We start from the raw sequence: 15,296 nt of genomic DNA on the forward strand, positions 1-15,296 counted from the left end.
GTATGTGCTACACGCTGGATAGAGAGTACAAGGTATGTGTTATATGCTGGGTAGAGAATACCCAGTTTCTGTTATACGCTGGGTAGAGAGTACTTGGTATGTGCTACATGCTGGATAGAGTACCTGGTATGTGCTACATGCTGGATAGAGTACCTGGTATGTGTTATACGCTGTCTAGAGAGTACAAGGTATGTGTTATATGCTGGGTAGAGCATACCCGGTATGTGCTATACGCTGGGTAGAGCGTACACGGTATGTGCTATACGCTGGGTAGAGCATACACGGTATGTGCTACACGCTGGGTAAAGCGTACATGGTATGTGCTACACGCTGGGTAGAGAGTACCTGGTATGTGCTACGCGCTGGATAGAGAGTACCCGATATGTGTTATATGCTGGGTAGAGAGTACCCGGTATGTGCTATACGCTGGATAGAGAGTACACGGTATGTGCTACGCGCTGGATAGAGAGTACCCGGTATGTGTTATATGCTGGGTAGAGAGTACCCGGTATGTGCTACACACTGGATAGAGAGTACACAGTATGTGTTATATTCTGGGTAGAGAGTACCAGGCATTTGTTATATGCTGGGTAGAGAGTATCTGGTATGTGTTCTATGTTGGATAGAGAATACCTGCTATGTGTTATATGCTGGGTAGAGAGTACCCAGTATGTGTTATACGCTGGGTAGAGAGTACCCAGTATGTGTTATATGCTGGGTAGAGAGTAACCGGTATGTGCTACACGCTGGGTAGAGAGAGTATCCGGTATGTGTTATATGCTGGGTAGAGAGTATCCGGTATGTGTTATATGCTGGGTAGAGAGTATCCGGTATGTGTTATATGCTGAATAGAGAGTACCGGGTATTTGTTATATGCTGGATAGAGAGTACCGGGTATTTGTTATATGCTGAGTAGAGAGTATCCGGTATGTGTTATATGCTGGGTAGAGAGTATCCGGCATGTGTTATATGCTGGGTAGAGAGTATCCAGTATCTGTTACATGCTGGGTAGAGAGTATCCGGTATGTGTTATATGCTGGGTAGAGAGTATCTGGTATGTGTTATATGCTGGGTAGAGAGTACCCGGTATGTGCTATACGCTGGGTAGAGCGTACATGGTATGTGCTATACACTGAGTAGAGCATACCCGGTATGTGATATGCGCTGGGTAGAGCATACCCGGTATGTGATACACGCAGGATAGAGAGTACCTGGTATGTGCTACACGCTGGATAGAGAGTACAAGGTATGTGTTATATGCTGGGTAGAGAATACCCAGTTTCTGTTATACGCTGGGTAGAGAGTACTTGGTATGTGCTACATGCTGGATAGAGTACCTGGTATGTGTTATACGCTGTCTAGAGAGTACAAGGTATGTGTTATACGCTGGGTAGAGTGTACACGGTATGTGCTATACGCTGGGTAGAGCGTACACGGTATGTGCTACACGCTGGGTAGAGCGTACATGGTATATGCTACACGCTGGGTAGAGCGTACATGGTATGTGCTACACGCTGGGTAGAGCGTACACAGTATGTGCTACACGCTGGGTAGAGAATACCCGGTATGTGCTACGCGCTGGATAGAGCGTACCCGATATGTGTTATATGCTGGGTAGAGAGTACCCGGTATGTGCTATACGCTGGATAGAGAGTACCCGGTATGTGCTATGCGCTGGATAGAGAGTACCCGGTATATGTTATATGCTGGGTAGAGAGTACCCGGTATGTGCTATACGCTGGGTAGAGCGTACACAGTATGGGTTATATGTTGGGTAGAGAGTACCCAGTATGTGCTACACGCTGGATAGAGAGTACACAGTATGTGTTATATTCTGGGTAGAGACTACCAGGCATTTGGGTAGAGAGTATCTGGTATGTGTTATATGTTGGATAGAGAATTCCTGCTATGTGTTATATGCTGGGTAGAGAGTACCCGGTATGTGTTATACGCTGGGTAGAGAGTACCCGGTATGTGTATATGCTGGGTAGAGAGTACCCAGTATGTTCTACACGCTGGGTAGAGAGAGTATCCGGTATATACAGTTAGTATAATGACATTTATACATGCCTCTTGATGTCAACCATGATGAATCTTGTGTCAGTTCCTTACTAGGTAATTTAGTGGGGGAGACCATATTTCCTATGCTCATATTCTTTTTGTATGCAAATCTGCAATCCTTAGCATTGATATCCGCTAGGCCATCATCTGCTCTTAATAGAGGAAGATGTTTTCTTATTATATTACAGATATTAGAATATTGGCTACTATATGTAGTTACAAACAGTAAATCTTTAGATTGATCTCTCTTTCCTGCACCCGTTCTCTCTTTACCAAGTGTAATGTTGCCTTGATAGCTATCACTCGTGCAGACACAGGTTGTGCAGTCATTGTGTGTGTGGGGGGGGGTTAAGGGCTAACAGGGCAAGTCTGGAATTCCAGAAATTGGGAGCGGCTGCCAAAGATAGTGGAAGGAGAGAGAGTGTAAAGGGCGAAAGTGGGAGAGGAGAAAGAAGGACAAAGTAAGACAGGATAGAGAGTACACAGTATGTGCTATATGCTGGATAAAGAGTACCCGGTATGTGCTACACGCTGGATAGAGAGTACTATGTATGTTCTACACGCTGGAAAGAGAGTAACCGATATGTGCTACATGCTGAATAGAAAGTACTGGGCATGTGCTATACACTGGATAGAGCGTACACGGTATGTGTTATATGCTGGGTAGAGCGTACTCGGTATGTGCTATACGCTGGGTAGAGTGTTCCCGATATGTGCTATACGCTGGGTAGAGCGTACCCCGTATGTGCTATACGCTGGGTAGAATGTACCCGGTATGTGCTACACGCTGGATAGAGAGTACCCGTTATGTGTTATACGCTGGATAGAGAGTACCCTGTATGTGCTACACGCTGGATAGAGAGTAACCGGTATGTGCTACAAGCTATATAGAGAGTACCCAGTATGTGCTACACGCTGGATAGAGAGTACTGGGCATGTGTTATACACTGGGTAGAGTGTACACAGTATGTGTTATATGCTGGGTAGAGTGTACCCGGTATGTGCTTTACGCTGGGTAGAGTGTACACAGTATGTGTTATACGCTGGGTAGAGTGTACCCCGTATGTGTTATACGCTGGGTAGAGTGTACACGGTATGTGCTATACGCTGGGTAGAGCGTACACGGTATGTGCTACACGCTGGGTAGAGCGTACATGGTATATGCTACACGCTGGGTAGAGCGTACATGGTATGTGCTACACGCTGGGTAGAGCGTACACAATATTTGCTACACGCTGGGTAGAGAATACCCGGTATGTGCTACGCGCTGGATAGAGCGTACCCGATATGTGTTATATGCTGGGTAGAGAGTACCCGGTATGTGCTATACGCTGGATAGAGAGTACCCGGTATGTGCTATGCGCTGGATAGAGAGTACCCGGTATATGTTATATGCTGGGTAGAGAGTACCCGGTATGTGCTATACGCTGGGTAGAGCGTACACAGTATGGGTTATATGTTGGGTAGAGAGTACCCAGTATGTGCTACACGCTGGATAGAGAGTACACAGTATGTGTTATATTCTGGGTAGAGACTACCAGGCATTTGGGTAGAGAGTATCTGGTATGTGTTATATGTTGGATAGAGAATTCCTGCTATGTGTTATATGCTGGGTAGAGAGTACCCGGTATGTGTTATACGCTGGGTAGAGAGTACCCGGTATGTGTATATGCTGGGTAGAGAGTACCCAGTATGTTCTACACGCTGGGTAGAGAGAGTATCCGGTATATACAGTTAGTATAATGACATTTATACATGCCTCTTGATGTCAACCATGATGAATCTTGTGTCAGTTCCTTACTAGGTAATTTAGTGGGGGAGACCATATTTCCTATGCTCATATTCTTTTTGTATGCAAATCTGCAATCCTTAGCATTGATATCCGCTAGGCCATCATCTGCTCTTAATAGAGGAAGATGTTTTCTTATTATATTACAGATATTAGAATATTGGCTACTATATGTAGTTACAAACAGTAAATCTTTAGATTGATCTCTCTTTCCTGCACCCGTTCTCTCTTTACCAAGTGTAATGTTGCCTTGATAGCTATCACTCGTGCAGACACAGGTTGTGCAGTCATTGTGTGTGTGGGGGGGGGTTAAGGGCTAACAGGGCAAGTCTGGAATTCCAGAAATTGGGAGCGGCTGCCAAAGATAGTGGAAGGAGAGAGAGTGTAAAGGGCGAAAGTGGGAGAGGAGAAAGAAGGACAAAGTAAGACAGGATAGAGAGTACACAGTATGTGCTATATGCTGGATAAAGAGTACCCGGTATGTGCTACACGCTGGATAGAGAGTACTATGTATGTTCTACACGCTGGAAAGAGAGTAACCGATATGTGCTACATGCTGAATAGAAAGTACTGGGCATGTGCTATACACTGGATAGAGCGTACACGGTATGTGTTATATGCTGGGTAGAGCGTACTCGGTATGTGCTATACGCTGGGTAGAGTGTTCCCGATATGTGCTATACGCTGGGTAGAGCGTACCCCGTATGTGCTATACGCTGGGTAGAATGTACCCGGTATGTGCTACACGCTGGATAGAGAGTACCCGTTATGTGTTATACGCTGGATAGAGAGTACCCTGTATGTGCTACACGCTGGATAGAGAGTAACCGGTATGTGCTACAAGCTATATAGAGAGTACCCAGTATGTGCTACACGCTGGATAGAGAGTACTGGGCATGTGTTATACACTGGGTAGAGTGTACACAGTATGTGTTATATGCTGGGTAGAGTGTACCCGGTATGTGCTTTACGCTGGGTAGAGTGTACACAGTATGTGTTATACGCTGGGTAGAGTGTACCCCGTATGTGTTATACGCTGGGTAGAATGTACCCGGTATGTGCTATACGCTGGATAGAGAGTACCCAGTACGTGCTACACGCTGGATAGAGAGTACCCGGTATGTGCTACACGCTGGATAGAGAGTACACGGTATGTGTTTTATGCTGGGTAGAAAGTACCCGGTATGTGCTATACGCTGGGTAGAGCGTACATGGTATGTGCTATACACTGGGTAGAGCATACCCGGTATGTGATATGCGCTGGGTAGAGCATACTCGGTATGTGATACACGCAGGATAGAGAGTACCTTGTATGTGCTACATGCTGGATAGAGAGTATAAGGTATGTGTTATATGCTGGGTAGAGAGTACCCAGTTTCTGTTATACGCTGGGTAGAGAGTACCTGGTATGTGCTACATGCTGGATAGAGTACCTGGTATGTGTTATACGCTGTCTAGAGAGTACAAGGTATGTGTTATATGCTGGGTAGAGCATACCCGGTATGTGCTATACGCTGGGTAGAGCGTACACGGTATGTGCTATACGCTGGGTAGAGCATACACGGTATGTGCTACACGCTGGGTAAAGCGTACACGGTATGTGCTACACGCTGGGTAGAGAGTACCTGGTATGTGCTACGCGCTGGATAGAGAGTACCCGATATGTGTTATATGCTGGGTAGAGAGTACCCGGTATGTGCTATACGCTGGATAGAGAGTACCCGGTATGTGCTACGCGCTAGATAGAGTACCCGGTATGTGTTATATGCTGGGTAGAGAGTACCCGGTATGTGCTACACACTGGATAGAGAGTACACAGTATGTGTTATATTCTGGGTAGAGAGTACCAGGCATTTGTTATATGCTGGGTAGAGAGTATCTGGTATGTGTTCTATGTTGGATAGAGAATACCTGCTATGTGTTATATGCTGGGTAGAGAGTACCCGGTATGTGTTATACGCTGGGTAGAGAGTACCCAGTATGTGTTATATGCTGGGTAGAGAGTAACCGGTATGTGCTACACGCTGGGTAGAGAGAGTATCCGGTATGTGTTATATGCTGGGTAGAGAGTATCCGGTATGTGTCATATGCTGGGTAGAGAGTATCCGGTATGTGTTATATGCTGAATAGAGAGTACCGGGTATTTGTTATATGCTGGATAGAGAGTACCGGGTATTTGTTATATGCTGGGTAGAGAGTATCCGGTATGTGTTATATGCTGGGTAGAGAGTATCCGGCATGTGTTATATGCTGGGTAGAGAGTATCCAGTATCTGTTACATGCTGGGTAGAGAGTATCCGGTATGTGTTATATGCTGGGTAGAGAGTATCTGGTATGTGTTATATGCTGGGTAGAGAGTACCCGGTATGTGCTATACGCTGGGTAGAGCGTACATGGTATGTGCTATACACTGAGTAGAGCATACCCGGTATGTGATATGCGCTGGGTAGAGCATACCCGGTATGTGATACACGCAGGATAGAGAGTACCTGGTATGTGCTACACGCTGGATAGAGAGTACAAGGTATGTGTTATATGCTGGGTAGAGAATACCCAGTTTCTGTTATACGCTGGGTAGAGAGTACTTGGTATGTGCTACATGCTGGATAGAGTACCTGGTATGTGTTATATGCTGTCTAGAGAGTACAAGGTATGTGTTATACGCTGGGTAGAGTGTACACGGTATGTGCTATACGCTGGGTAGAGCGTACACGGTATGTGCTACACGCTGGGTAGAGCGTACATGGTATATGCTACACGCTGGGTAGAGCGTACATGATATGTGCTACACGCTGGGTAGAGCGTACACAGTATGTGCTACACGCTGGGTAGAGAATACCCGGTATGTGCTACGCGCTGGATAGAGCGTACCCGATATGTGTTATATGCTGGGTAGAGAGTACCCGGTATGTGCTATACGCTGGATAGAGAGTACCCGGTATGTGCTATGCGCTGGATAGAGAGTACCCGGTATATGTTATATGCTGGGTAGAGAGTACCCGGTATGTGCTATACGCTGGGTAGAGCGTACACAGTATGGGTTATATGTTGGGTAGAGAGTACCCGGTATGTGCTACACGCTGGATAGAGAGTACACAGTATGTGTTATATTCTGGGTAGAGACTACCAGGCATTTGGGTAGAGAGTATCTGGTATGTGTTATATGTTGGATAGAGAATTCCTGCTATGTGTTATATGCTGGGTAGAGAGTACCCGGTATGTGTTATACGCTGGGTAGAGAGTACCCGGTATGTGTATATGCTGGGTAGAGAGTACCCAGTATGTTCTACACGCTGGGTAGAGAGAGTATCCGGTATGTGTTATATGCTGGGTAGAGAGTATCCGGTATGTGTAATATGCTGGGTAGAGAGTACCGGGTATTTGTTATATGCTGGATAGAGAGTACCGGGTATTTGTTATATGCTGGGTAGAGAGTATCCGGTATGTGTAACATGCTGGGTAGAGAGTACCCGGTATGTGTTATATGCTGGGAAGAGAGTATCCAGTATGTGTTATATGCTGGATAGAGACTACCGGGTATTTGTTATATGCTGGGTAGAGAGTACCCGGTATGTGTTATATGCTGGGTAGAGAGTATCCGGTATATGTTATATGCTGGGTACAGAGTATCCGGTATGTGTCATATGCTGGGTAGAGAGTACCCGGCATATGTTATTTGCTGGGTAGAGAGTACCCGGTATGTGTTATATGCTGGGTAGAGAGTACCCGGTATGTGTTATATGCTGGGTAGAGAGTATCCGGTTTGTGTTATATGCTGGGTAGAGAGTACCGGGTATTTGTTATATGCTGGGTAGAGAGTATCCGGTATGTGTTATATGCTGGATAGAGAGTACCCAGTATGTGTTATATGCTGGGTAGAGAGTATCCGGCATGTGTTATATGCTGTGTAGAGAGTATCCGGTATTTGTTATATGATGGGTAGAGAGTATCTGATATGTGTTATATGCTGGGTAGAGAGTATCAGGTATGTGTTATATGCTAGATAGAGAGTACCGGGTTTTTGTTATATGCTGGGTAGAGAGTATCCGGTATGTGTTATATGCTGGGTAGAGAGTATCCGGTATTTGTTATATGATGGGTAGAGAATATCCAGTATTTGTTATATGATGGGTAGAGAGTATCTGGTATGTGTTATATGCTGGGTAGAGAGTACCCGGTATGTGTTATATGCTGGGTAGAGAGTACCCGGTATGTGTTATATGGTGGGTAGAGAGTATTCGGTATGTGTTATATGCTAGATAGAGAGTACCAGGTTTTTGTTATATGCTGGGAAGAGAGTATCCAGTATGTGTTATATGCTGGATAGAGACTACCGGGTATTTGTTATATGCTGGGTAGAGAGTACCCGGTATGTGTTATATGCTGGGTAGAGAGTATCCGGTATATGTTATATGCTGGGTACAGAGTATCCGGTATGTGTCATATGCTGGGTAGAGAGTACCCGGCATATGTTATTTGCTGGGTAGAGAGTACCCGGTATGTGTTATATGCTGGGTAGAGAGTACCCGGTATGTGTTATATGCTGGGTAGAGAGTATCCGGTTTGTGTTATATGCTGGGTAGAGAGTACCGGGTATTTGTTATATGCTGGGTAGAGAGTATCCGGTATGTGTTATATGCTGGATAGAGAGTACCCAGTATGTGTTATATGCTGGGTAGAGAGTATCCGGCATGTGTTATATGCTGTGTAGAGAGTATCCGGTATTTGTTATATGATGGGTAGAGAGTATCTGATATGTGTTATATGCTGGGTAGAGAGTATCAGGTATGTGTTATATGCTAGATAGAGAGTACCGGGTTTTTGTTATATGCTGGGTAGAGAGTATCCGGTATGTGTTATATGCTGGGTAGAGAGTATCCGGTATTTGTTATATGATGGGTAGAGAATATCCAGTATTTGTTATATGATGGGTAGAGAGTATCTGGTATGTGTTATATGCTGGGTAGAGAGTACCCGGTATGTGTTATATGCTGGGTAGAGAGTACCCGGTATGTGTTATATGGTGGGTAGAGAGTATTCGGTATGTGTTATATGCTAGATAGAGAGTACCAGGTTTTTGTTATATGCTGGGTAGAGAGTATCCGGTATGTGTTATATGCTGGGTAGAGAGTATCCGGTATTTGTTATATGATGGGTAGAGAATATCCAGTATTTGTTATATGATGGGTAGAGAGTATCTGGTATGTGTTATATGCTGGGTAGAGAGTACCCGGTATGTTTTATATGCTGGGTACAGAGTACCCGGTATGTGTTATATGCTGGGTAGAGAGTATCCGGTATGTGTTATATGCTGTGTAGAGAGTACCCGGTATGTGTTATATGCTGGGTAGAGAGTACCCGGTATGTGTTATATGCTGGGTAGAGAGTATCTGGTATGTGTTATATGCTGGGTAGAGAGTATCTGGTATGTGTTATATGCTGGGTAGAGAGTATCTGGTATGTGTTATATGCTGGATAGAGAGTATCCGGTATGTGTTATATGCTGGATAGAGAGTATCCAGTATGTGTTATATGCTGGGTAGAGAGTATCTGGTATGTGTTATATGCTGGATAGAGAGTATCTGGTATGTGTTATATGCTGGGTAGAGAGTATCCGGTATGTGTTATATGCTGGGTAGAGAGTACCCGGTATGTGTTATATGCTGGGTAGAGAGTATTCGGTATGTGTTATATGCTGGGTAGAGAGTACCCGGTATGTGTTATATGTTGGGTAGAGAGTACCCGGTATGTGTTATATGCTGGGTAGAGAGTATCTGGTATGTGTTATATGCTGGATAGAGAGTATCCGGTATGTGTTATATGTTGGGTAGAGAGTACCCGTATGTGTTATATGCTGGGTAGAGAGTGTCTGGTATGTGTTATATGCTGGATAGAGAGTACCTGCTATGTGCTACAGGCTGGCTAGAGAGTAACCACTATGGCCTAGATTAGATTAAGTGGTGTCCGGTGTGTGTTATATGCTGGGTAGAGAGTATCCGGCATGTGTTATATGCTGGGTAGAGAGTATCCAGTATCTGTTACATGCTGGGTAGAGAGTATCCGGTATGTGTTATATGCTGGGTAGAGAGTATCTGGTATGTGTTATATGCTGGGTAGAGAGTACCCGGTATGTGCTATACGCTGGGTAGAGCGTACATGGTATGTGCTATACACTGAGTAGAGCATACCCGGTATGTGATATGCGCTGGGTAGAGCATACCCGGTATGTGATACACGCAGGATAGAGAGTACCTGGTATGTGCTACACGCTGGATAGAGAGTACAAGGTATGTGTTATATGCTGGGTAGAGAATACCCAGTTTCTGTTATACGCTGGGTAGAGAGTACTTGGTATGTGCTACATGCTGGATAGAGTACCTGGTATGTGTTATACGCTGTCTAGAGAGTACAAGGTATGTGTTATACGCTGGGTAGAGTGTACACGGTATGTGCTATACGCTGGGTAGAGCGTACACGGTATGTGCTACACGCTGGGTAGAGCGTACATGGTATATGCTACACGCTGGGTAGAGCGTACATGGTATGTGCTACACGCTGGGTAGAGCGTACACAGTATGTGCTACACGCTGGGTAGAGAATACCCGGTATGTGCTACGCGCTGGATAGAGCGTACCCGATATGTGTTATATGCTGGGTAGAGAGTACCCGGTATGTGCTATACGCTGGATAGAGAGTACCCGGTATGTGCTATGCGCTGGATAGAGAGTACCCGGTATATGTTATATGCTGGGTAGAGAGTACCCGGTATGTGCTATACGCTGGGTAGAGCGTACACAGTATGGGTTATATGTTGGGTAGAGAGTACCCGGTATGTGCTACACGCTGGATAGAGAGTACACAGTATGTGTTATATTCTGGGTAGAGACTACCAGGCATTTGGGTAGAGAGTATCTGGTATGTGTTATATGTTGGATAGAGAATTCCTGCTATGTGTTATATGCTGGGTAGAGAGTACCCGGTATGTGTTATACGCTGGGTAGAGAGTACCCGGTATGTGTATATGCTGGGTAGAGAGTACCCAGTATGTTCTACACGCTGGGTAGAGAGAGTATCCGGTATGTGTTATATGCTGGGTAGAGAGTATCCGGTATGTGTAATATGCTGGGTAGAGAGTACCGGGTATTTGTTATATGCTGGATAGAGAGTACCGGGTATTTGTTATATGCTGGGTAGAGAGTATCCGGTATGTGTAACATGCTGGGTAGAGAGTACCCGGTATGTGTTATATGCTGGGAAGAGAGTATCCAGTATGTGTTATATGCTGGATAGAGACTACCGGGTATTTGTTATATGCTGGGTAGAGAGTATCCGGTATGTTATATGCTGGGTAGAGAGTACCCGGTATGTGTTATATGCTGGGTAGAGAGTATCCGGTATATGTTATATGCTGGGTACAGAGTATCCGGTATGTGTCATATGCTGGGTAGAGAGTACCCGGCATATGTTATTTGCTGGGTAGAGAGTACCCGGTATGTGTTATATGCTGGGTAGAGAGTACCCGGTATGTGTTATATGCTGGGTAGAGAGTATCCGGTTTGTGTTATATGCTGGGTAGAGAGTACCGGGTATTTGTTATATGCTGGGTAGAGAGTATCCGGTATGTGTTATATGCTGGATAGAGAGTACCCAGTATGTGTTATATGCTGGGTAGAGAGTATCCGGCATGTGTTATATGCTGTGTAGAGAGTATCCGGTATTTGTTATATGATGGGTAGAGAGTATCTGATATGTGTTATATGCTGGGTAGAGAGTATCCGGTATGTGTTATATGCTAGATAGAGAGTACCGGGTTTTTGTTATATGCTGGGTAGAGAGTATCCGGTATGTGTTATATGCTGGGTAGAGAGTATCCGGTATGTGTTATATGCTGGATAGAGAGTACCCAGTATGTGTTATATGCTGGGTAGAGAGTATCCGGCATGTGTTATATGCTGTGTAGAGAGTATCCGGTATTTGTTATATGATGGGTAGAGAGTATCTGATATGTGTTATATGCTGGGTAGAGAGTATCCGGTATGTGTTATATGCTAGATAGAGAGTACCGGGTTTTTGTTATATGCTGGGTAGAGAGTATCCGGTATGTGTTATATGCTGGGTAGAGAGTATCCGGTATTTGTTATATGATGGGTAGGGAATATCCAGTATTTGTTATATGATGGGTAGAGAGTATCTGGTATGTGTTATATGCTGGGTAGAGAGTACCCGGTATGTGTTATATGCTGGGTAGAGAGTACCCGGTATGTGTTATATGCTGGGTAGAGAGTATCCTGTATGTGTTATATGCTAGATAGAGAGTACCAGGTTTTTGTTATATGCTGGGTAGAGAGTATACGGTATGTGTTATATGCTGGGTAGAGAGTATCCGGTATTTGTTATATGATGGGTAGAGAATATCCAGTATTTGTTATATGATGGGTAGAGAGTATCTGGTATGTGTTATATGCTGGGTAGAGAGTACCCGGTATGTGTTATATGCTGGGTACAGAGTACCCGGTATGTGTTATATGCTGGGTAGAGAGTATCCGGTATGTGTTATATGCTGTGTAGAGAGTACCCGGTATGTGTTATATGCTGGGTAGAGAGTACCCGGTATGTGTTATATGCTGGGTAGAGAGTATCTGGTATGTGTTATATGCTGGGTAGAGAGTATCTGGTATGTGTTATATGCTGGATAGAGAGTATCTGGTATGTGTTATATGCTGGATAGAGAGTATCTGGTATGTGTTATATGCTGGATAGAGAGTATCCGGTATGTGTTATATGCTGGATAGAGAGTATCCAGTATGTGTTATATGCTGGATAGAGAGTATCCGGTATGTGTTATATGCTGGGTAGAGAGTATCCGGTATGTGTTATATGCTGGGTAGACAGTACCCGGTATGTGTTATATGCTGGGTAGAGAGTATCCGGTATGTGTTATATGCTGGGTAGAGAGTACCCGGTATGTGTTATATGTTGGGTAGAGAGTACCCGGTATGTGTTATATGCTGGGTAGAGAGTATCTGGTATGTGTTATATGCTGGATAGAGAGTATCCGGTATGTGTTATATGTTGGGTAGAGAGTACCCGTATGTGTTATATGCTGGGTAGAGAGTATCTGGTATGTGTTATATGCTGGATAGAGAGTACCTGCTATGTGCTACAGGCTGGCTAGAGAGTAACCACTATGGCCTAGATTAGATTAAGTGGAGCATGATAATGATAACGCTATGGTGCAGTAACTTTGCTAGAGCACAATCTAAAGCGCATTCATGTTTACTTCCATATTAGTAGAAAATTAATTGTAATGAATTAATGAAAACTCGCGCTCGAGCGCTAAACCCTTTGCTCGCTCCCTGCAGTAGAATAAGCATAAGAAGCCTAATCATATTGTTAACCCCTTCATGCCGCGGTCACATCGGAACAAAGTGTGTATATGTCTATAAAAATCAACCAGCTGTCAGGGGTATATCTTGCTCAGGACCACAAAAATACAAATGTAGCTGCCTCGGTGCACGGAGGTTCAAAAGAGCACATTTAAAGAAAAAAAAGAGAAGAGAACTGAATGCTGCCCAGCAACCTCATATTAAGCACTGAACTGGATTTACAAGGACATTAGAGATCTTTTATTAGACAGTGTTATTAAGAGTGTAACAGTATTTGTATTTTTATGTGTTTTGTGCAACTTTTATATTAAGCAAAACAGTTAACCAGAGCTCTAAAGTTGCGGTAATCATTCTAGTGTAAATCGTGAATTGATCGCGTTTTCTTTCCATCAAAGTGTAATAACAGCAATAAGCCTGATGAGCGCAAACCTATGCTATAAACCCTTATCGCTTGGGCACAAATATTTACTCTGCACTCATTACCTGGCACAAATTAGGCATTAGGTGTCTGACAGCAGTAGGCTTTATGTTTGTATATTCTGTGTGTGATACTGACCGGTACCAGGTTAGTGACTAGTTAAGCATTAGGTAAGTGTCTGACAGCAGTAGGCTTTATGTTTGTATATTCTGTGTGTGATACTGACCGGTACCAGGTTAGTGACTAGTTATGCATTAGGTAGGTGTCTGACAGCAGTAGGCTTTATGTTTATATATTCTGTGTGTGATACTGACCGGTACCAGGTTAGTGACTAGTTAAGCATTAGGTAGGTGTCTGACAGCAGTAGGCTTTATGTTTGTATATTCTGTGTGTGATACTGACCGGTACCAGGTTAGTGACTAGTTAAGCATTAGGTAGGTAGGTACCTGACAGCAGTAGGCTTTATGTTTGTATATTCTGTCTGTGATACTGACCGGTACCAGGTAAGTGACTAGTTATGCATTAGGTAGGTAGGTGTCTGACAGCAGTAGGCTTTATGTTTATATATTTTGTGTGTGATACTGACCGGTACCAGGTTAGTGACTTGTTAAGCATTAGGTAGGTAGGTGTCTGACAGCAGTAGGCTTTATGTTTGTATATTCTGTGTGTGATACTGACCGGTACCAGGTTAGTGTCTAGTTAAGCATTAGGTAGGTAGGTACCTGACAGCAGTAGGCTTTATGTTTATATATTCTGTGTGTGATACTGACCGGTACCAGGTTAGTGACTAGTTAAGCATTAGGTAGGTAGGTGTCTGACAGCAGTAGGCTTTATGTTTATATATTCTGTGTGTGATACTGACCGGTACCAGGTTAGTGACTAGTTAAGCATTAGGTAGGTAGGTGTCTGACAGCAGTAGGCTTTATGTTTATATATTCTGTGTGTGATACTGACCAGTACCAGGTTAGTGACTAGTTATGCATTAGGTAGGTAGGTACCTGACAGCAGTAGGCTTTATGTTTATATATTCTGTGTGTGATACTGACCGGTACCAGGTTAGTGACTAGTTAAGCATTAGGTAGGTACCTGACAGCAGTAGGCTTTATGTTTATATATTCTGTGTGTGATACTGACCGATACCAGGTTAGTGACTAGTTAAGCATTAGGTAGGTAGGTGTCTGACAGCAGTAGGCTTTATGTTTATATATTCTGTGTGTGATACTGACCGGTACCAGGTTAGTGACTAGTTAAGCATTAGGTAGGTAGGTACCTGACAGCAGTAGGCTTTATGTTTATATATTCTGTGTGTGATAATGACCGGTACCAGGTTAGTGACTTGTTAAGCATTAGGTAGGTAGGTGTCTGACAGCAGTAGGCTTTATGTTTATATATTCTGTGTGTGATACTGACCGGTACCAGGTTAGTGTCTAGTTAAGCATTAGGTAGGTAGGTGTCTGACAGCAGTAGGCTTTATGTTTATATAGTCTGTGTGTGAAACTGACCGGTACAAGGTTAGTGACTTGTTATGCATTAGTTAGGTAGGTAGGTGTCTGACAGCAGTAGGCTTTATGTTTGTATATTCTGTGTGTGATACTGACCGGTACCAGGTTAGTGACTAGTTAAGCATTAGGTAGGTAGGTGT

The sequence above is a fragment of the Bombina bombina genome, unplaced genomic scaffold, assembly GCF_027579735.1.
Source record: "Bombina bombina isolate aBomBom1 unplaced genomic scaffold, aBomBom1.pri scaffold_2288, whole genome shotgun sequence".
Lineage (NCBI taxonomy): Eukaryota > Metazoa > Chordata > Amphibia > Anura > Bombinatoridae > Bombina > Bombina bombina.